The sequence below is a fragment of the Pseudorca crassidens genome, chromosome 6, assembly GCF_039906515.1.
Source record: "Pseudorca crassidens isolate mPseCra1 chromosome 6, mPseCra1.hap1, whole genome shotgun sequence".
NCBI classification, from domain to species: Eukaryota; Metazoa; Chordata; class Mammalia; order Artiodactyla; family Delphinidae; genus Pseudorca; species Pseudorca crassidens.
The window spans coordinates 6,549,905-6,572,306 of NC_090301.1; the positions used below are offsets into that span (position 1 = coordinate 6,549,905).

Genomic DNA, 22,402 nt, shown 5'->3' on the forward strand with positions numbered 1-22,402 from the left:
TGATGGTTACTTAAAAGCATGATGGCCACGGGTGATGAAATGTAATGGAAAGAAAAAACATGAAAACAGTGGACAATTAGGATTATTATAAGTATTACCATCACACAGAGTGGTCCCTGAGTGGAAAAGGGTTCAAATGTCAGAAACAAAAATAGCCAAGCAACCCCAAATGATACCTGAATATTTGTCCCAAAAGTAACCTGACGGGAAAGACATGTTTCCAAGGTCAGAGTGAGCACCACAGTTTGCTGACCCCTAGAAGCCCCACATCCATCAAACCAGGATTGGCTGGCCGCCAGGACCCGGGCTAGGGGCTGCAAATTCAAACACACTGAAGGAAAAGACTGAACATGAGAAATTCAATCAGTAAGAATTGTGCAGAAGAAACCGGTGTCTGATGTGGGATTCTGGCCAGTTGCCGCGAGGCAGTCCATCCAACGACCAAGGACAGGATTTCTGTTAAGCTTTTCTCCTTTTATCCATTCTGTAACAATGACATCTCAGGTAGGAAAGTACTGGACCATTTGCCCAATAAAGAATTCCTAATTTTGAACAAGTTTACCATCATAAACTCTCTCTACAGTTAGGTGCATGGGTACACACTCACTGTGACAATGGCTAACATTTATGGAGAGCCTGTTCTGTGGCAGGCACGTGGTGCTTTACGTGTGCTGACTCATGGAACTGCCCAGCAAACCTGCAAGGAGGTACCAGGTACCAAGTATATTTCTTTATACTATCACCAACCCCATTTTACAGATAATGCAACTAGGGCACAGACAGCTTAAGTAACTTGCCAAAAGTTACATAACCAGCAAGTGCTGGAGCTAGCTTTGGAATCCAGGCTGTGTGTTTCCAGAGTTCTTCTGTCTGACTTTTCTGCTACAGGCACACGTGCAGGTGTACACACTCGCAAACACATACCTACACACACGTAGATACGTGCACACATACAAACACATACCTACACGTACACACACACACGCCCTCAGAGTTACTCAGCGCAGAGGCACAGAGAGGCAGGTTGGCCCTAATCAAATGCAAAGAAAGGTCAAGACTGTCCCAGCCATATTTCTGTGGGACAAGTTATGTTTTCAGGAATTTCCAAGGATTGTCCTTGATGTCTCCTTGATGTCCTTTGATGCCTTGACATTGTGTTGTATGTTCTGCAGACTTAGCAGAGGCCCCACCATAGCGTCTGAGTCATAGCCACCCACTCCCACCAAACCCTTAACCTCTGCCTTCCCCAGAGAGCTCATGGTCCCCTGGAGTTGTCCTCCACCCTGGTGTTCACCCTGGAGTCAGTCCCGGATCTTCTCTTCCCCCCGCCGTGACCCAATCCACCCGTAATTCCTGTCGGCGCTGCCTCTAATTCCAATCCTGTGAACCCCAAGCCCGGCCACCTCTCTGATCCCTGCTGCTAATTTCTGCATCCAAGGCTCCGCCATCTCTCTCCTGGAAGCTGATCTGCTTCCCTCTCCGCTCCCAGGATCCATTGTCCACCTCTCTTCCAAAGCCATCTCATCAAAGCCCTTGTCAGAGCGTATCTGTCCCTGCTTTACACCCTTCAGGTGGCCTCCTGTTGTAATCAGGATAAAACCCACGCCCCTGCAATGGCCTGGGGCAACCGCCGGCCTCAGCTCCCAGTCTCCTCCTTCTTGTCTCCCTCAGGCTCTTGGTGTTTTCCATATGCCACATCTAGAACCCTCTTCCCCAGATCTTCCAGCATGTGGAATTCGAGGATGCATGGGGCGGAGGTTAAGAGCTCAGGCTCCCGAAGGGCACTGCCACCACTCTTGCACCTGTGTGAGCTCGGGCAGGTTTCTTAGCCTCTCTGTACCTGTTTCTTCACCTAGAAAATGGTGAAGATAATCATAGTATCTACCCAGGGTTCTTGTTAACCCAAGTGAAGCACTCAGAGCAGTGCCTTTCTCAAGCAATGTTCACTGTGGTTATTATTATTAATAGCAACTCAGTTGTGAACTTGGACTCTGGAGAGTCAGACCACCACTCACTACTGGTTGTGTGACCTTGGCCAAGTTACTTGACTTCTCTGTGCCCAGTTTTCTCATTTGTAAAATGGAGATAATAATTATACCATCCTCATAGATATTCTGTGAGGAATTTATTAGTTAATACATGTCACACACTCAAGATACTACTTGGCACCCAGTAAGCATACAGAAATGCTCGTCATCATCATTATATTCCTAATAGCATTCTCTTCCAGGTCTCTGTTCAACCACTCCCTAGTCTGAGAAGCCCTCCCTGAGCCCCAACACCAATCGCTCTGTGTCCTATCGCCCTGTCTTGTTCTCCATCACTATATTGATCGCCACTTGCTATTAGATTGTGCTGCTGTGTGTTATTGATCACCTCTCTCTCCCTCCAGCCTTTATTCAGCTTCACCAGGGAGACAGCAGCCTTGTCTTTTTCACAAGCGTTTCCCCAGGGCCTGGAGCAGAGCCTAGCACGTGGTAGGACTCGATAAAAGCCGAACGAACAACGTAACTCACAGAAGTCAATTTTTCATGTGCAGAAATGCTCCTTTTGTGCGAGGTCCCTCTTTGTTCCCTGGGATTGTTACTCTGCTGACTGGACAAGTTTGCGTCCAGTCATCGCTGCACCTCAAACCTTAACGGGAGGTCTTGACATGGTGTTGTATGTTCTGCAGTTCTCACGTGGCTGCCACCGAGTAGAACTCTCTGTGGTTCAATGGCAAGCCTACCCTGGTGCCTGAGCGCAGACACACCCTCCCATATTTACCCTCTCTCCCCTCTCTCTTTACTCACTAATTTATTTCTTTAGTCATCGTTTGATTCATTCATCAGCTTGACAATAACTGAGCACCAACCCCATACCGGCCTAACGCTGAGCACCGAGGTCACCTAGGCTAGTACAACCTGGTACCTGCTTGTAAGCATCGCAGCGTGGCCGAGGTCAAAGATGCAGAAATGGATAACTGAAATACCCAAAGGGGCAGCAACATAGCCCAGGGGGATGAGAAGAACTGCCTCTCCATCACATTCCTACAGGAGCAGGAACCAAACACGGGATGCCCATCAACAAACAGATGGGTGTGGCTGGAGTTTAAAGGTGGTAGTTGGGTTGAGGGAGAGGAGGTTGAACAGGCCTTTTGTGAGCCTGGAAGACAAGTTTGGAATTTATCTTGCGAGCATGCAGGCACTGAAGAGCTTTATCACAGGGTCATTTCCAGAATTGTGTTTTACAAAGGTCATCCTTGAGTCTCCCCAGTGGTCAAGCGAAGAATGAAAACAAAGAAGCAATATGGTCCCAACAAGAGATGAGATTGACAGAGGTGATGAAGAGGAGGGATGGGTTTTATAATCTTAGAAGTTCTGGAAGGTAGGATATAAGAAAGAGGAGGAATCAACCAAGCTGTACAGGCCGTGCTTGCGGAGTTACACGCAATTACTTCTAATTCACTACCACTGTGCTCCTTGCAATTTCAGTAGAAACCCTCTTGCAAACACCATCAGAGCTAGTAGTAGGATATAGTTTCTTTGAAGAGCAGCAAAAATTTAAAGACACTTGAGATGCATTCAATTGAAAATGCTATGGTAAATAGAATCATGACCCCCAAAGATGTCCACGTCCTAATGCCCAGAACTTATGAATACGTTAGATCACGTGGCAAGGAGGAATTAAGGTTGCTAGTCAGCTGACCTTAAAGTAGGAAGATTTTCCTGGATTATCCCAGGGGGCCAATGTAATCACAAGGGTCCTCTTAAAGAGAGTCAGTGTCAGAGAAAGAGATGTGATGATGGAAACAGGCAGAGAGATGCTACCAGGAAGAGACCACGAGTCAAGAAATGTGGGCAGCCTCTCGATGCTGGAAAAATCAAGGAAACAATTCTCCCTTAGAACCTCCAGAGAGGAACACACCCTGGCCAACATCTTGATGCTAGCCCCGCGGGACCCATGTTGGACTTCTAAGGTACAGAATCGTCATACATGAAATTTATGTGGTTTTAAGCCATGAAGTTTGTGGTAAGTTGTCACAGCAGCAATTGAAAACAAATATAGTTCCATAGAAAGAGCAACTCTTAATTCTCACATTATTTCTCATCTATGTATGGAGTAGTTAATTAATTTACATCATTATAACATCAAGTAAAACTGGCAGAAACAGTATTCGGGAGGAAACACGTCCAAGGCTGGTTTCATCAGCTTCCTTTAGTGGTGAAAGGAGAGGTTCAAGGTCCTTCTAAAAAGTGACTTAGGAGCAGCAAGGATTTGCTATGACCTGGGCCAAACCCGGCAGATTTTACGAAGCAGATTAACAGCACCAGCTCACATCTGGTGACTCACCTAAGCGGAAACCAATTAAGAACATTTCCACAGTACTTTTTATTGATTGACTCTGCTATTATTACTTTTATTGGTCTTTATTACATTAATTATGATAACAAAGACAGAAAATGTGGTAGAATTCCAGGCAACATGGTTATGTTTTGTTGGCAACAGTATGACTTTGTCAAAAGATGCCAGTGAATGGGTCAGACACTGATGGCCGAGCGCCAGCTTTGGTGCTTTCTCTGGAACCCCCAGCCCTGCTCTGCCCATCAGTGCTCTCAGCGGTGGGCAAAGCAGTAATACCTCCCGGCCTGGATGCGGCTCAGAAGTCGATTTTCCACGTGTGGAGAGGCATCTATTTGCGCCTGGTTTCTCTTTGTTCCCTGGGGTTGTCCTGCTGTTGCCCAAGTTCATGTAATAAAGCACCCGGCTCGCAGTGATGCTAAAACAGGCTTAGCTGAAGCCACAGCAGGCAGCTCTCCCAGCGAGCATCAGGGGACGCAAGGAGGGGCCCAGTGCTACCTAAATCCATACCCAGGACCCTCGGGACAGAGAAGGCTAGAGCCACAAAACACAGTAGAAGAAAGCCTTGTACTTTCTTTTGAATATATCATCTTTGATCAATTGGAGACTGCGGGTTAAGGATCAGCTCCAGTGGACACCCCTTCAGCCTTTACCCAAAAAGCCACAGCTCTGACAACAAGCAAGACTGAACGCACATAAACATGGAGTTCTGGGAACCGTAGGCGCACTGGTGTGTGTTTTGAACTTTCCTGGCCCCCGACTAACTTTTTCCTAATCCTGGAATAGGATCAATAATCCAGGCTCAAATACATTTGAAGTCTTCTTGTGTATTTTCCCATGAACCCCAAACAAATGAAAAATTAGTTCCTGTGTGATGTGATATCTCAGGTGCGAACAACCTTAGAAAGGGTGACAACATAACCCCTGTGCCTCCCATGCTTCCTGGCACAGTCGGTGCCCAAGACATGTTGGTTGATTGATTGATTGATTGATTGATTCCGTCATCTGCATACGACCAGGACCGCTTCGGATGGCCAGGCTGCACACTGTGATGTGAAACTGAGAGCAAACCCAGGCTTTCTGCCTATGCTTCCACCACCTGTAGAACCTGAGGCCCTTTCCTACCTTGGAAGGTAAGAAGTCTCCTTTACCAGGAGACTCTTGCCTACAAACAACTCTATTTCTAGGTTCAGGTAACAGAAAGTCATCAAAGTTGGCCAAACAACAGGCCCCATCCTATTCGTGCTGCAGAATGGAATGGAATGCATGAGTACTTTTCTTCACAGCATGATTCGTTTTCCTTGAAGGAGATTTCCTTCTGTGTCTGTCTCTATCTCTATCTGTCTCTCTGTCTCTCTGTCTCTCTCTTTCCTAATCCTTCTTTTATACTTTCTCTTTCACCAAAGGATCAGGATTCTTGGTAATTCCAGTATAATCACTGAACCCAACCACTGATACTCAGACTTGGAAGCTGCTAGATCTCACTCTACCTTCTGTGGCATATCTATTATAGTAAAGACTTGGAAAACTTTTATTCACCAGATCTCCTTTGAAAGAGATCTGTGTATCAGTTTGAATTTCTGCTGCAGATAAATGAAAGCCCACCCCAATACAAGATAGCTTGATAAGGGATTTATTAGCTGAGAAAACTAAAAGTAACAGGGTCGTATCGCCTTAAGGAGCAGTTTGGTCAGGAGCTCAGATGACATCACTGGGACCTGGCCTCTGTCTCTGTATTTCTTGGGTCCAGCCTTCTGTCTCTGGGCTTTGTTCTCAGACATGTTTTTCCACTCACGATTGCAGGATGGCCTGAGAAGCTCGGTCTCACATCATCTCATGAGCAAGGAAGATGGGGGAAAGAGTGTCCACTTCCCAGACCACACGAACAGAAGTCTCAGAAGTGGATCTTCAGGTTTCGGATTGGCCTGACGGAGGTCATGAGTCTACCCTAAGCAATTACTGTTATCAGCAAATACAACTCACTGGTCGTCTTGAGCCCCCATCACAAGGCCACCCCTGGGGATGGTGTAGAGCGGGGGTCACAAATGGGCACTGGTGGGCCGAACACCATCCACATATACACTTTGTTAGGGCGGCACAGTGTTTTAAGATTCTTTATTTGAACCCCATTGTCTGACGCCTCCACATGCCGATTTCCTATAGATGCTCCCACTTTCTGCTCAGCCTGATATCACTGCCTGGGCCTGGCAGATGGTTGATTTTGGACACTACTTTAGATGGAATTCAAGAATTCAGTGTAGCAGAACTAAATAAATTTTGAGGGCCAATTTCTTTTATGTTCCCAATACTTAGCACTGTGCCTCATATAAAGAGGGCCATGCAAAATGCTTGCTGAATTATACTTGTCAATCTACCAATCAACAAATGAAAGGTACCTTCTTCTTTTTTTCTTTTGTGGTACACGGACCTCTACACTGTTGTGGCCTCTCCCGTTACGGAGCACAGGCTCCAGTCGCGCAGGCTCAGCGGCCATAGGCTCACGGGCCCAGCCGCTCCGCGGCATGTGGGATCTTCCGGACCGGGGCACGAATCCGTGTCCCCTGCATCAGCAGGCAGACCCTCAACCACTGCGCCACCAGGGAAGCCCGAAAGGTCCCTTCTTAATTGGAGAGTCTATGGGGATTAGTTCCAGCTGAATCAAACATCAAGCATGGGCCTCAGGGAAACCTCTATCCCTCAGCAGGCTACAGGGAGGATAAAATGGGGATGTGTGTGTGTGTGTGTGTGTGTGTGTGTGTGTGTGTGTGTGTGTGTGTGCAAAAGTGCCTAGTGGCTATTTCTGGAACAGTCAGGGCAGGCTAACTGCTGTGACAAGCAAACCCTCTCTCTGAGGATTCATGCCAAAAAATGTCTATTTTTTACTCACGTCCAAGTTGAATGTTGGTCTTCAAGAGGCAGCTAGCCACACGGTGTTCAAGGACCGGTCTCTTCCATTCTGTGGCTCTGCACCCCCTTGGAGTCCTCTGTAAGGTCACCTGTCAATCCAGCAGACAAGAAGGAAAGTGGGAAATCACGAGGCTGTGCCTAGAAGTGACAAATATCACTTCTAACGACATTGCACTGGCCAGAACACAGCCTTGTGGACACACCTACCTTGAAGAGAGGCTGGGAGGTATGGTCTAGCTGTGTGACCACGAAGAGAAGAAAATGAGGTCTGCGAACAATAAGCCAGTTTCTACCAGAAGCTATAAAGCAAATGAAGGGTCTTATTTACTTTGATCTTTATCTCAGTGGCCTCAGTATGACATTTAATGCTTCATGGAAAAATCAAGATAAGAAAAATTCCCTTTTTCATCCTAAGCTACAAAAGGTTCAATTTCCCAGGCCAATCAGGAACAAAAGAAGAAAAATGAGGGGGTGGAGGGAGGAAGAGGTGGTGGAAGAAGAAAGAAAAGAAGGAAGAAAAGTGAGTTTATACCCCAAACCCTTGTTTTCTGGAATTCTTGTTTGTTTGACCATTAGCCAAACGCTCAGGCGTAGGTTATAGTTATTGGATGTTGCCTAGCACATGGCTGCACTGGTAGGGAATCATTTTTAATGATAGGAAATAGGACTTTCCAATGTGTAATATTTAACAGAAAAATTGGAATTTGTATATATATATATATATATATATATTTTTTTTTTTTTTTCCATACGCTGGCCTCTCACTGTTGTGGCCTCTCCCGTTGCGGAGCACAAGCCCCGGACGCGCAGGCTCAGTGGCCATGGCTCACGGGCCCAGCCGCTCCGCGGCATGTGGGATCTTCCCGGACCGGGGCACGAACCCGCGTCCCCTGCATCGGCAGGCAGACTCTCAACCACTGCACCACCAGGGAAGCCCAGAATTTGTATATTTAAAAGCACATCAAAAGAAAAATGCTATATGAACTGGTTCTTCATTGGTAAGTTTGATTATTAAAACTCTCATCCTTTCATGATTGCCAAGCTTTCCGAGGCCTTTGGACTTTTATTGCTCTCCTCATATGATACATCTGGATCCGTGGGCACGTGCACACTTTGGGAATAGATCCTTTCTCATTACCAATTTCGATGGTCTTCACTGATTTTCAAATGATAACTTTTAGCCATTATACCAAAGGCTTTAGATATTTCCGTTCATTTAATCCTCAACATCACCCTTTGGAATTGGTATTATTATTCCATTTCACAGATGAGGAAATTGAGGCTAAAAAATATGAAGTACCTTGCCCACGTTTAGCTAGCAAGTGTCAGAGCCAGGAATCGAACCAGGCGGTCCGACTCCAGAAACCATGCTCTTAATAACAAAAAGTCAGTTTCCAGATCAGAACTGGGTCTTTGTTGTTATTGTTTTCTCCGAATGATTGTTTTGGCAACGTTAATTCAGAACCCTAGCTGAAACTTCAATCACTGCCTAAAAGGTTCATTTCATTGTGGAATCATATGTCTACACCGGATCCAATGGAACCCTCAGTTGGCTGGGCTGTAAACTTGCTCTCATGCCAACCGTGGACCTGGTTTCTGCTCCTACAAACTTCTGAAGCCATGACCTTCCCCCTGAGGCTCTGGGGGAGCCATACTCAGAACACCCAGCAGCTGAAGTGTGCCCGCAGGTGTTCCCAGCCATCCCAAGCTCCCTCTTTGCTGTCGCCATTCCAGGTCAGACAGTCAGGCAGAATCAGAAGGTGAGAATGGAACACCCAAATCACAGGCTTCTCTGATGTCCGTATTGACAGAGAAGCTCCACCACTGAAAGCAGTTGAAAGCAGTTATTGAAAGCAATTTAAACTCTAAATACATGGAATTTTAGAGAAAAAAAAAACTGCAATGAAAAGACACTTTTATGAAAAATATATGAGGTTGCTTCCAGTAATTATAGATCAGTGCGGATATGTTTCTTTCATTGGCCATTAATTTAAATCAATTATTTAGCGAGTCCTGTGATGCTGTGTGTTTGAAACCACTTAGGACTGGCTGCTTTAATGTGTTCTTTAAAAGGACAGATTATAGATTCCACTTCAAGGGTTTCTTTTCCTATGACTGACATGGAAAGGAGGAATACGCTGTTGGGATCAAAACTCCCCTGGTCCTTGCAATGAAGTTACTTCCTCTGCCCCCCACTCCTAAAGTTATGGTGAGAATTTTTACAACTTTTTTTCCCATTAGCTTCTCTGATTACAGAGATGATGCTATACTTAAGAAGAATATCCTTGGTGGTCCGACACAATGGGCCTCTTAGGAATTGTTCTAGCGTGGATATGTTCCTGATTAGGTGACTCATTGGGTGTTGTGGCCACACACACAATTAAAAGATCAGAGCTTTTCTTGATTTCTTCATGACATCTGGTCAACCCCCTAGGCAACACGAATTCAAAATTCAAGTCCAGCTGATGATATTTTATTCTCTTTCCTTTTTACTTTTGTGCTGTTTCCAGATCTTGGCTCTCTAATGATAACAAAGGTGCCTGCTCTATACAGAACAGAGACTTCCTGAGTGTCAGGGAAGAAGAATTAGGAAAAAATGGTGAAGATGGCTCCAAGATAGAAGCAGTAGCATTGGCGACGTTAGGGAAGAGTGCTTTAACTTCAGGATGAGCTCAGTTGCCTCAGACTAGTTCAGACTAGTTGCCTTCAGCCTCCTGGCTGTTATTTGCATACCAGGGAGCTGGCCAGTGCATCTCTCCTCTTTCACACCTGCCTTTGATCTCATGCTCCCAGCAGGCTGAGCGACCATCAGTGCCCCACCGCCTCATGTGCCTTCTCTCCTCCATGCCTTGCCTGTTGCCTTGCTCTGGCACCCGGATGTTTTCTCTCCCACCTTCTACGCTCAGCCTTGAAGGTCCAAGTCAAGCACTTCCTATTTCAAGAACCTTTCTCAGGGGGCACCATCCACTTCCTGCCCTTTGTTCCTCCGCATCTTACATCACAAGGCCATAACTGCCACTTCATTTGTCAGGTTCCCCCCTGTCTTGTGACTTCCAAGGGGGTGCAGATGATACTTTCTGCATCCTGGCATTCTCAGGGCATTCTTGTGTTCTCAGGGCAGTCAGGTTTGTGCTGATTAATTCATGAACCTCAGAAAAAACAGGCAAAGCAGCCAACCTTGGGCATACCTAGGGGAACCTGTTCCTTGTTGACAAGCTCAGAAATGCCTCATCAGTTTCAAATCTCAAGATTTGAATTCTTTTCTTCCGAATGATTCACACATTAGATTCCCCTTACAAACATTCTAAATTGTGATTTCATTTCAAATTTACATAGTTGGTAAAAAAAAAATAACTCACTGGGCTTCCCTGGTGGCGCAGTGGTTGAGAGTCCGCCTGCCGATGCAGGGGACACGGGTTCGTGCCCCGGTCCGGGAGGATCCCATGTGCCACGGAGCGGCTGGGCCGGTGGGCCATGGCTGCTGAGCCTGCGCGTCCGGAGCCTGTGCTCCGCAGCGGGAGAGGCCACAACAGTGATAGGCCCGCGTACTGCAAAAAAAAAAAAAAAAAATTTTTTTTTTAGTATTGATTGCACGTTTCCCAATGGATTTACTCTCTTAAATTTTCCCGATAGACAATCATATCATCTGCAAATCATCTGTCTTTTCTTTCCTGATGTTCAAACTCTTTTCTTTTTTACACCTAATACACTGGACGGCTTTTATTAATACTGAATTATAATGATATTAAGAGGCATCCTTTTCTTGTTCTCCACATAAACAGTTATACCCTGGTTATTTCATCCTCACCACATCTGCAGGTTTCCTAGGTCCTTCTGGAACGTGCTGCCTTGGTGTTGCAGCTCTCTAGCAGCACCAGGGCAACCCCACTGGGTTCTGTTTTGACTTAGCTCTAGTTATAGGCAACGGGTGGAGGGAGTGGAGGGAAGCAGACGCTAGGAGAGCATGTGTTGCCTGGAGAGGATGACACCTCTGCATAGGCTCTGAGTAAAAGGGGGGTGTGCAAACTCTTGTAAGGAGAAGTGGGCTATTTCTGAAGGGTCTGGGAGTTCCAGGTTGCTGGAGACACCAGACTGGCTGTCCCCATCCTGTGTGTTGGGGTCCTGTTCTTTTCCAACCAGGACCCTGACCTGGCACAGCAGATCTGTCTTGCTCGGCGATTTTGCCTTCTCTGGAGCTCGGCCACGCTGAGCATTCAGTCCTGGACCTGGGCCTCGGCCTTCCTGCAGGAGATGAGCCTCTTTCTATGCTCTCAGCTCTTTGTTGTCTGTGTCCAGCTGAGTACAGCCGCCCGATCCCATTGTTCCTACAGCTGCTACTTCACCCGTATTTCCCAACTACCTGAAACGCTGCACCAGTTAACGCATTCCCTTCCAACACTCTGCCAGAGAAAGTGGCAGCAATTAGAGCTCCACTTTGTGCCTGGATTCCATCAGGACAGGGTTCAAAACCCCACCTTATCACCTGTGTAGCAGGTTGAACTGTGGCCCCACAAAACTGTATGTGTCCTGGAACCTCGGACTGTACCTGTATTTGGAAAAATGGTGTTTGAAAATGTAGTTAAGTTAAAAATCTCAAGACGAGATCCTCCTAGATTAGGGTGGACCCTAAATCCAATGACAAGTGTATTTATAAAAAAAAGAGGGGAATTCCCTAGTGGCCCAGTGGTTAGGACTCTGCACTTCTACTGCAGGGGGTCCGGGTTCGATCCCTGGTGGGGGAACTAAGATCCCACGAGGTGCGCGGTGTGGCCAAAAAATTAAAAAGGGAGAGAGAAGGAGAGAAGGCACAGAGGAGAAGTTGATGTGAAGACGGAGTCAAAGATTAGAGTGAGGCATCTACAAGCCATGGACATCAAGGACCACCAGAAGCCACCAGATGCTCCCTGGGAGCCTACAGAAGGAGCCAACCCTGCCAACACCTTGGTTTTAGACTTCTGGCTCCCAGAGCTGCGAGAGAATGCATATCTGTTGTTTTAATCCACCCAGTCCATGGTAATTTGTTACGGCAGCCCCAGGAAACTAATACAACCTCCTTTCTAGGACCACTCCTGGAACCAGCTGTCCCAAGTGGGGTTCCTCAGGAAACAGATGCTGAGATGGAAGTTAGAGCACCAGATATTTATTAAAGACTGCCCTGGGGACTAACACCTGTGCAAGGAAAGGTGGGGGACAGAAGCAAGAGTGGGCAGAGGACTGAGCTGCAATGCAGGTCCAATGACAGCCTTGGCTGACATGCGGGGTCCTTCAGAGTTGCCTGGAGCTGGGCCAAGATGGCTGCAGTGATCGTCCTGGGTGTGGGCCGTCCTGGTTGGGTGCGACCTCGGCTGAGGCAGCCTCCGTAACTGAAGCAGTTCCTGGAGGAGCTGAGGGCTGAAGGCACCTGCTAGAAGCAACTCCAGCAGCTGAGACCCCAGGCCCTTCCTTGAGGAGAAGACTACGTGGTACATCTAGGGGCCCAACTCAGCTTCCGAGACTCAACGGTGCTTTTGTTAAGATTCAGCCATGGTTTCCGTTACATATAGTTTAGCTGTTTGCACTGCAATCGATTCCACTGTAGGAACAGGCCACAATCTATCCATTCTCCTGTTGACTGACATTATTAGGTTTGTGTTATGAGATGAATTGTGTCTCCCCGCAAAACTCATTGGTTGAATTCCTAACCCCCAGCACCTCTGATATTTGGAGATAAGGACTTTGAGGAGGTAACTATGTGAAAATGAGGTCATGGGGGTGGGACCTAACCCCGTATGACTTGGTCCTTATAAGAGGAGATTAGGAGATTAGGACACAGACACACAGGGAAGACCTTATGGAGACAGAGGGGAGAGACACCTTCTACAAGCCAAGGTGAGAGCCCTCAGAAGAAACACTCTGCCGACACCTTGTTCTCATACTTCCAGGCTCCAGACCTGGGAGGAAATAAACTTCTGTGGTTTAGGCCACCCAGTCTGTGTTCCAGTGTTACAGCAGCCTTTGCAGACTACTGCAGTGTGATTCTATTTTCGGGCTGTTACTGACATGCTCATCTGTGTTCCTAGGTGCACCTGTTCCTAGGCTTCTCTAGGGCATGTGAACTTCTCTGGGGTATAGACTCCTTAGGTAGGAGGAAAGTGGTTGGTTAAAAGTGTGTAGATAATGCCCAAGTGTTTCCCACAGTGGTTGAACTAATTTACATTCTTGTCAGTAAATTCCAGTTGCTTCATAGCCTTACCAACACTTGGTATTATTACCAGACTTTAAAATTTTTACCAATCAGATGGTACAAAATGGTATCTTGTTGTGGTTTTAATTTGTATTTCCCTGACTATTAATGTTTACTGGCCAGAGTTCCACTGCTGAGAGGGGTGTGTTCCAATCTTCGCTCCATTTTTCTATTGTGTTGTCTGTCTTAGTTTTATGGATGGATTCATATTGACCTGGAATATATATGTGTTATTAATCTATATTATTATGTATTCAAAAGACTATATTCTTTTGTTTTAGTTACAAATGTCTTTCTTTACTCTATTTCTTTACTTCATGTTGTCTTTTAATGAACAGTTTTCAATTTTTAATGTAGTCAAATGTATCCATTTCTTTTCTTTTTATATAAATTTATTTATTTATTTATTTTTGGCTGCACTGGGTCTTCGTTGCTGTGCGCGGGCTTTCTCTAGTTGCGGTGAGCGGGGGCTACTCTTCCTTGTGGTGTGCGGGCTTCTCACTGCGGTGGCTTCTCTTATTGCGGAGCATGGGCTGTAGGCACGTGGGCTTCAGTAGTTGTGACACGCGGTCTCAGTAGTTGTGGCACACAGGCTTAGTTGCTCCGCGACATGTGGGATCTTCCCGGACCAGGGATCGAACCCGTGTCCCCTGCATTGGCAGGCAGATTCTTAACCACTGCACCACCAGGGAAGCCCCTACTTCTTTTTACAGTTAATATTTTTTGTGCTTGACTTAAGAAACCCTTCTGCTCCTCCACCACACTCCCCCCACTCAGCTTTGCTTCTCTCTGAGCGATGCCCTCATTCTCCCCTACTGCGTATGGCTTCCAAGATGCCATAAGGAGAGAAGCCCGGGGGCAAGTGAGCTGCAGACAGCTTTTGTCTTTGGAACTGGCAAATCCAGAAGAAAGAGGACTTCTCTCTCCCACTACCTTTGGATAAAATCCCCGAAAGGACTCTCCTTGGTCCATCGTAAGTCATACCCTCACCTCTGCAGCAAGGAAAGTGCGTCCATATGATTGACAGCCCCATCAGAATGACATTTTGTTCTAAAGGGGCAGGATGCTGAGCTTGTCCACTAGGATCAGAGAGAGAAGCTAGGCATTCAAGGACCCAGAAGAAGGTCAGTATCACTGGAGCATTCTAGAAAGAGAAGAGAGTGGTGTGAGATGAGGCAGATCGAAATCACATAGTGTCTCATAGACCATGTCAAGGATTGGGGGTTTTTGATCACTAAAGCAAAGCACTATACCATGTCTGTATGGTGACTTGGGCCAGCACATTAACAGAGCTGTCATTAACACAGTCATTAACTAAAGTATTGTTTGAAGCTCTATTGTGAGAGGTTGTCTCTGGTTCCAACGAGATGACTTGCTTTCTGAAGTCCATCATCCGAAAATAAATCATTAGGGTAGCAAGCTTCTATCTCATGCCGAGCCTTGGGATTAGTACCATGGAGCACATTCTGGAGCACAAAAATGTGGTCCTTGTCCGTAGGCACTCACAGTCTCATGGGGAGAGTAAAGTTAACACTGAGGCATTTAGAAAGCAAAGTCTTACTGAGTCCGAACTGCCCACCTCGAGCATCGTTATGACATATGTAAAACATGTCCTCTCTGGAGCAACAGTGCCTGCTTCTACCTGGAGACCCCACTTCAGACAAATGACAATAAATGAGGCTGAATTATTAGTTATAATATAAGATCACTAATAGATACCCTTCCAAGTCAAGTTATGAGTCTTGGTTTAAAATACAGATGCCTCTGTTATGTGCTGTGATCAACTATCTAGAACAGCATTGTCTCCTAGAACGTTCTATGGCAACGGATTGTCCCATATCTGCTCTGTCTAGTACGGTACCCACTGTCCACATTTGACTGTTGAGCACTTGAAATGTGGCTAGTGTGACTAACTGAAATTTTAATTTAATTTTATTTGAATTCATGTAAATTTTAATTTTATTACCACCATGGCTATAGGCAGGGGTGTTTGCTTATGAGTATTCTCTCAGCTGTACATGGATGTTTTATACAGCGCTCTGTGATCCATCTCACATTAAAAGGGAAAATATTTAACCAAAAGAAGTCACCACTATTGTCACTATTATTATTTCAGTGGCATCACTGTCCATTGTCCCCTCCAATAACCAGGAAGAAGGAAAGGTTTTCCCTGCAGCTGTGAGGCAACTATGTCCCCAACTGTTCTCACGCACGTTTCCCGACAGATGGAATTGTAGATAAGGTCAGTGTAGGTAAGTAGCAATGAGGGCTTTCTCAGGTGCTCTGATGAAACAACTCCCCTCTTGACCTGCAGCAGGTCTAATTGCTTCCATGGGTGATGAAATCAGGTCCCCTGTGACCTGCTTTTCTCAGCAATGGGATGTATGAGCCCAACTTCCAGAAGGTCAGTTTCACATCAAATGACCCTCTCTGTGATATTAATAGACACTCTCCCCTTCCTGAAACTTATATTCAGTTAAAGAACAAGTAGACATCAACATAGACATAATAATCTCCAGCCAATGTGACTGGAGCTGAACCTCTTCTTTCCAACAGAAGAGCTGCTTGAGGGAATGTAACCCGAAGCAACACCATGGCTTAGAAATGTCCTCACCATAATCCTCAAAGCCATCAGAAATGTCAGAAAAAGGCTTCGCTACAGTAAGGAGGAAAGCCACAGCCTGAGAGGCAATATTCCCTGCTCACAGCCTTTTCAAACTTGTGGCAAAGAAGTGTGATAATGTCAGACCTCTCTGGGGCAAATTGGTCCATTAGGCTCCATCTACAACATGGTAGGTGTCCCGTAAAAGCCAAGAAAGAAAGCACGAAGCAGACACCTGGAAAACACAAAAGTGTTGCCCTCCACAAAGAGGAGAAAGAAAGTAATTTAGCTAACATCTCTGTACCAGAGCCACTTAGAAATCTCTGCCCTCTTACCTGCACTAATACTTATTTGGTTTCCATTTGGCTTTTTAAAAAGCTGGGACTTCTCTGGTGGCGCAGTGGTTAAGAACCCGCTTGCCAATGCAGGGGACGTGGGTTCGATCCCTGGTCCGGGAAGATCCCACATGCTGCAGAGCAATTAAACCCATGAACCACAACTACTGAGCCTGTGCGCCACAACTACTGAAGCCCGCGCGCCTAGAGCCCATGCTCTGCAACAAGAGAAGCCACCACAATGAGAAGCCCGCACACCGCAACGCAGAGTAGCCCCCGCTCGCCACAACTAGAGAAAGCCTGCACGCAGCAACAAAGACCCAACACAGCCAAAGATAATAAATAAATAAAACAAATAAATTTATTTTTAAAAAAAACTATAAAGCTAGATCCAAGAGTTATTTTCTAAAATAAGTTGGTAGTTCTTTCCAGGCTTCAGCAAAACAATGAAATTTGGGATGTTAATTGGAAATAAACATCTCCGACCAGCTTTCTTTCCTAACTATGTACCTTGGATAGACATCCTCCTCTCGCTGCCACTCAAGGTATGGCTTTTTGCTCTATTCAGGCCCTCTATGGATTGGATGAGGCCCACCCACATTGGGGGCTTTACTCAGTCTACCAGTTCAGATACTAATCTCTTCTGGAAACACCTTCACAGACACACAAGTAATGTTTAACCAGATATCTGGTTATCTGGTGGCCTAGTCAAGTTGATACATGAAATTAACCATCACAATGCCCCAGTCTGGTGAATCAAAAACCCACAGTAAACATAAGCTGGGGCCACATGGGAGGGGAAACTATCACCAACACTGCCTAATAATGGGCATTGTCTCGGTTATAGCTGGATGTTCATATTCTTAAACACACTAACTTAAACTCCAAGACCCTTCAGAGTGTAAGGAGTTCACAGTTCTTTGGGGGACAATTAGGTTCAATAGAACTTACATATTGCAAATGACTACAGAATGTTCCAGGTAAAGGAGACATTGGTTTCTGCAGTTTCTTCCCCTCTGAACACCAGCAAATTATGTTACTAATTTCAGAAGAATGACTGCAAATGAAAAACATAACATTTTCATAATAAATTCAATATGTGGTAAAAATACTACTAATAGACCATAGAAAGGAATAGGTATTGAAATGGGAGTTATTATTTTTCTCTGTCAAATACTTGCAAAACTACAGACTTAAAATTCATAGAGTTCTAAAATGCATATCCCATTCAGCAAGAGAAAAAAATTGGGATATAAGCAAGACATTTAAAATACAGAAATGAGAAAACAAGTGAGAATTCCTTTTTTAAAAAAAATCTAAATTTTGTGTGCCTTTCCTGGCGGTCCAGTGGTTAAGACTTCGCCTTCCAATGCAGGGGGTGCAGATTCGATTCCTGGTCAGGGAGCTAAGATCCCACATGCCTCGTGGCCAAAAAACCAAAACAAAACAAAGCAAAAAAACCCAAAACTGAAACAGAAGCTATATTGTAACAACTTCAAAAGACTTTTAAAAAAATGGTCCACATCAAAAAAAAAATCTTTAAAAAGAATCTAAATTTTGTGCACTTTATAACGATGCTAAATAATTGTGATAAATGAGACAGACAGAAATAATTCTTATTTCTTGCAAGAAATAACCTTAGAAGCAACGGTGTCAGTGGTTGAATATAAAGAGATACGGATGGTTGAGAAAAGAGGTAACACTATTAACAAAAAGTTCATTTTGGGTAAGGACTGCATGCACTAAAACTTTTCAAAAAACAGAACAGTGTCTTCTGTGCCTTTCAAGCATATTCCAGTAAACCATGGGAAGCAAGAAGGATCTCTGATGGGGTGATGGGTTGATGAAAGAAGAAAGGGGAGGCAATCCTGGGACATTTCTAAGGTAGGTAATTTTTTTAAGTATTTAGCAAATTATCAATGATCCTGGTGCCTCCTGTTTTAAAGTTATTCATACACAGGAACAGAGAAGAGCTGATCCTTGAATGCTACAGAGAAAGTTGTCCTGAAATTTTTCAGATCCATAAATAATGGGGTGGATTAAAAATAGGTCATCCAACTCAATCTAATCGCCTTCTATTTTTAATGTAAGTTCTTTTCATTGATTTTTAAAATGGATGCCCATTAAAACACATTAATCATGACCCTAAGAGGGTATTTGTATTGCAAAAAGCCTAAGGTGAAGAGTAAAAAGCAATTTCCCACCACATGAAACTGAGGCCGGAACAGCACAAAAGAGGGCTGGAGCCCTACTATTCCCAGGAAAATCATTTCTGGGTAAAAGCTGGGACATGAAGTATCATCGTGATAAAATGTTGTCCAACGGTATAAGAGCAGTTTTAGAAGGTTTGGAGCCATGTGTGTCTTCTTTGGATAAATGGTCTCTAATTTTGTAGACCCAAGGTGAAAATACATGATTAGCTCTGCTGGGATTTTTATTACATGAGTAATGCACGCTTATAAATGCAGAATACATGTTCATTCTAGAAAATGCAGCAAAGGAAAACAAATATTTAAAATACCATCATCCAGAGATAACACTGGAAACATTTTGATTTATACACACTCAAATTTTTAAAGTATACAATGTATATATTTGAAATGCAGGTATATAATACATGTTTGTAAACTTTTGTACTAAAAGATCATATACATTTTAGATGACAATAAATGTGTGTGTGTGTGTGTGTGTGTGTGTGTGTGTGTGTGTGTGTGTGTTTGTGTATCACCGTTTACTCAAAACTATCCTTCTAGGGCTTCCCTGGTGGCGCAGTGGTTGAGAGTCCGCCTGCCTGATGCGGGGGACACGGGTTCGTGCCCCGGTCTGGGAGGATCCCTCATGCCGCGGAGTGGCTGGGCCCGTGGGCCATGGCCACTGAGCCTGCGCGTCCGGAGCCTGTGCTCCGCAGCGGGAGGGGCCACAACAGTGAGAGGCCCGCGTATCGCCAAAAAAAAAAAAAAAACTATCCTTCTAGTATTGGACTTTATAAAAAATGCTTCACTAAAGATTCTGCAGCTAAATAACATGCTACCAAATTGACTTTAGGAGAAATTGTACAAATTAACGTTCTCTCAAAATATGAGAAAATATTCACTTCATATTCTCACCAATATTTTTTTCTACCAATTTTTTTTTATTGTTCTTTATCTTTACTAATTTGACAGTTTAAAATAGTGATTCAAAGCTTTAAATTTGGTTTTAGAGGCAGGACGTTTTATATGTTTATGGGCCTTTCAGCCTCCATCTTTTGTTGATTGCCATTTATGAACTTTGTCCTTTTTCAGGGTTTTCATGTTCCTCTTTATATTTTAATATCATTAACACTTTGTAATATATAATAGAGCTACTTTTCCCATTTTGTTGTTCAGCTATTAAATTTTTCTTAGGTATTTTTTTCATGAAGAAAATTTTCATTTCTATGTGTTAACATTCTTTCAAAATATATTTTTCTTTATATCTTTTGCCTTTGTGTCATTCTTGGAATTTATTGATTGTAACACAGCAAACATTCTCTAAAATGGCCATTCTTTTTGCCATTTTTTGCCATTTACCCCCAAAACGTGCAAGAGTTAAGATCATAATGAGACTTTAATATAGGAATAAAAATTTCTTGCAGAGTTTGAGACTTCGATTTAGCCAAATACACACAAAGAAGATGGGTCAGTACAGGTGGTCCACAGTATGGGCTCATGAATGGTGTCTTGGGTTCCCTGGCCAAGCAGGTTAAGAAGGGGGCTGTATGATCAACGACCCAATAATTGTTTGCCCTAAAATATAGACTGAGCAAAAGGACCTTCTTTCATAAGTTGGCAAGATGATGAGTGACATCATGAAGGTTTTGTAGGCACCCAAGTCTAGATGTGACTAATTGCCTTTTCACAAATTGTTCACTGGTCTAATGGACCGCCAATCACTTGTCTTCAAGGCTGGATTGGATTGGAGCAGAGAATAATCAGCTTATACAACCATGTGTTTCTTGTGGAACACAAGATAATCCAGGACAAAAAAAGACAACTGAAATAAGACTTCATACTTATGAATACACACACACATAAACACACACACAGAGCAAAGCAAGCAGCTGGAGAATAAGCACATATTTTCCAATGTTTCATCTCCAAACCGAAAGGTCTAAGCATCTTATACAAAGACCTAGATTTAGTTACTTTAAACAAAGACCTATTGGTTACAGACCCTAGGATAACAAAATAAATTCAGGAATGAGAGCTCAGTGAGACTAGTTAGAACTCAGATCACCGCTGAGGCAGACCTACCTGGTAGCAGAGAAGAAAGACAAATGGAGTTTGGGAACAAGGGACCCAGTGAGTGCCCCTGTTTGGTCTGAGGATGCCCTAGAATGCTTCCAAGTAGGGGCCCTTGAAATCGCCTCAGAAGAAACTCCAGAGCTGTCACAGAATGAGACCACCTCAATAGCTGAACCAAGTTGAGTGTGTTGCTATCAGCCCTGTATTGTATCAGCTGTACGAGAGCAGTTTTAGAATGTTTGTAGCCACATGTGTCTTACTTGGATAAATAATTTTGTAGAGTCAAGGTAAAATTGTAAGATTGGTTCTGCTGTGTTTTTTTATCACGTGAGTAATGCACGCTCCAATTGCAGGAACAATGTTCAATCTAGAAAATGCAGCTAAGGAAAACTAGTATTAAAAATAATTCGTAATACCATCATCCAGAGGTAACATAAGAAACATTTTGATATATACGTGCTCAAATTTTTAAAACATATAATGTATATATATATTTTTGAAGTACAAAATTATCTTTTTAAAAAACATTTTGAACTTTCAGTGTTCACATTTATTTTTTATTATTATTTATTTCAGATTCTTTTCTGTTATAGGTTATTACAAAATATTGAGTATAGTTCCCCATGCTATACAGTAGGTCCTTGTTGGTTATCTATTGTATATATAGTAGTGTGTATATGTTAATCCCAAACCCCTAATGTATATTTTTTTAATGCAGGTATGTAATACATATGTTTGCAACCTCTAAAATGTAACATTGTAGGTGCCAATAAATACAGTTCTTCAAAATTGTTAAATGGAGCACAGATACATATCTATCACCATCACTCAACCATCCTTTTGGTATTGGGCTTTACAGTAAGTCCCCTACGTACAAACGAGTTCCGCGCCGAGACCCTGTTCGTAAGTCCAACGAAGTTAGCCTAGGTACCCAGCTAAGACAATCAGCTATATAGTACTGTACCATAATAGGTTTATAATACTTTTCACACAAATAATACATAAAAAACAAACACAAAAAATAAAGAAAACATATTTAATCTTACCGTACATTATCTTGAAAAGTACAGTAGTACAACAGCTGGCATCCAGGGGCTGGCATCGAATGAACAGGCAAGAAGAGTTACTGACTGGAGGAGGGAGAGGAGGTGGGAGATGGTAGAGCTGAAGGGTCGTCAGCAATAGGAGACGGAGGGCCAGCTGCAATTTCACTCACACCTGACGTGGATGGCACAGGTTCTGGTTCCTTGCTGGATTCAATTCTATCTACCCTCTTGAAAAAATGATCCAGTGACGTCTGGGTAGTAGCTTTTTTCTCGTCATAGATGACACGGTAGCACTGGATTATATTCTGAACGGCTGCTGCAACCTTCGTGTACTGTTCTGCGTTCAGGTCCTGTGCCTCAAAAACTCACGGTGCCTCCTCAAATACAGAAAATCCCCTTGCCATTTCCTGCACCGTGAATCTCTTTTGTTCTTCAGTTACTTTTTCTTCCTCTTGTCTCTATCCTTTCTCTGGGCCTCCAATTCCTTCAGGTCTTCATTAGTAAGCTCCTCGTGTTGCACAGCAACAGTCCTGTACAGTAAAGTACACAAAAGCACAACCACGTGTGGAGGATGCACGCTCGTAACAATGTACGCCAGACACGTGAACTAAGTTACGTGATTGAACATGTGAACGTACTTTCGCATCTTTGAAAGTTCGAAACTTGAAGTTCGTTATGGAGGA

At 44.1% G+C, this 22,402-nt stretch overlaps 1 protein-coding gene and 1 non-coding gene across 5 annotated transcripts in view; one reads left to right on the top strand and one right to left on the bottom strand.

Moving 5' to 3' along the window:
• Positions 1-22,402, bottom strand: part of TRPM8 (transient receptor potential cation channel subfamily M member 8) — a 139,870-nt gene that overhangs the window by 114,430 nt on the left and 3,038 nt on the right. For all 4 annotated transcript variants that reach the window (XR_010944165.1, XM_067740157.1, XM_067740158.1 and 1 more), the window contains exons 2-5: positions 21,720-22,249; positions 14,462-14,615; positions 10,608-10,796; positions 7,229-7,337 (exon numbers count right to left, since the gene is read on the bottom strand). The gene's annotated coding sequence lies outside the window, so the exon portion shown is untranslated. The remainder of the gene's footprint in view (positions 1-7,228; positions 7,338-10,607; positions 10,797-14,461; positions 14,616-21,719; positions 22,250-22,402) is intronic.
• On the top strand, positions 11,918-11,990 carry TRNAR-UCU (transfer RNA arginine (anticodon UCU)). The gene has a single exon. It is a non-coding gene; the product is annotated as a tRNA-Arg (tRNA).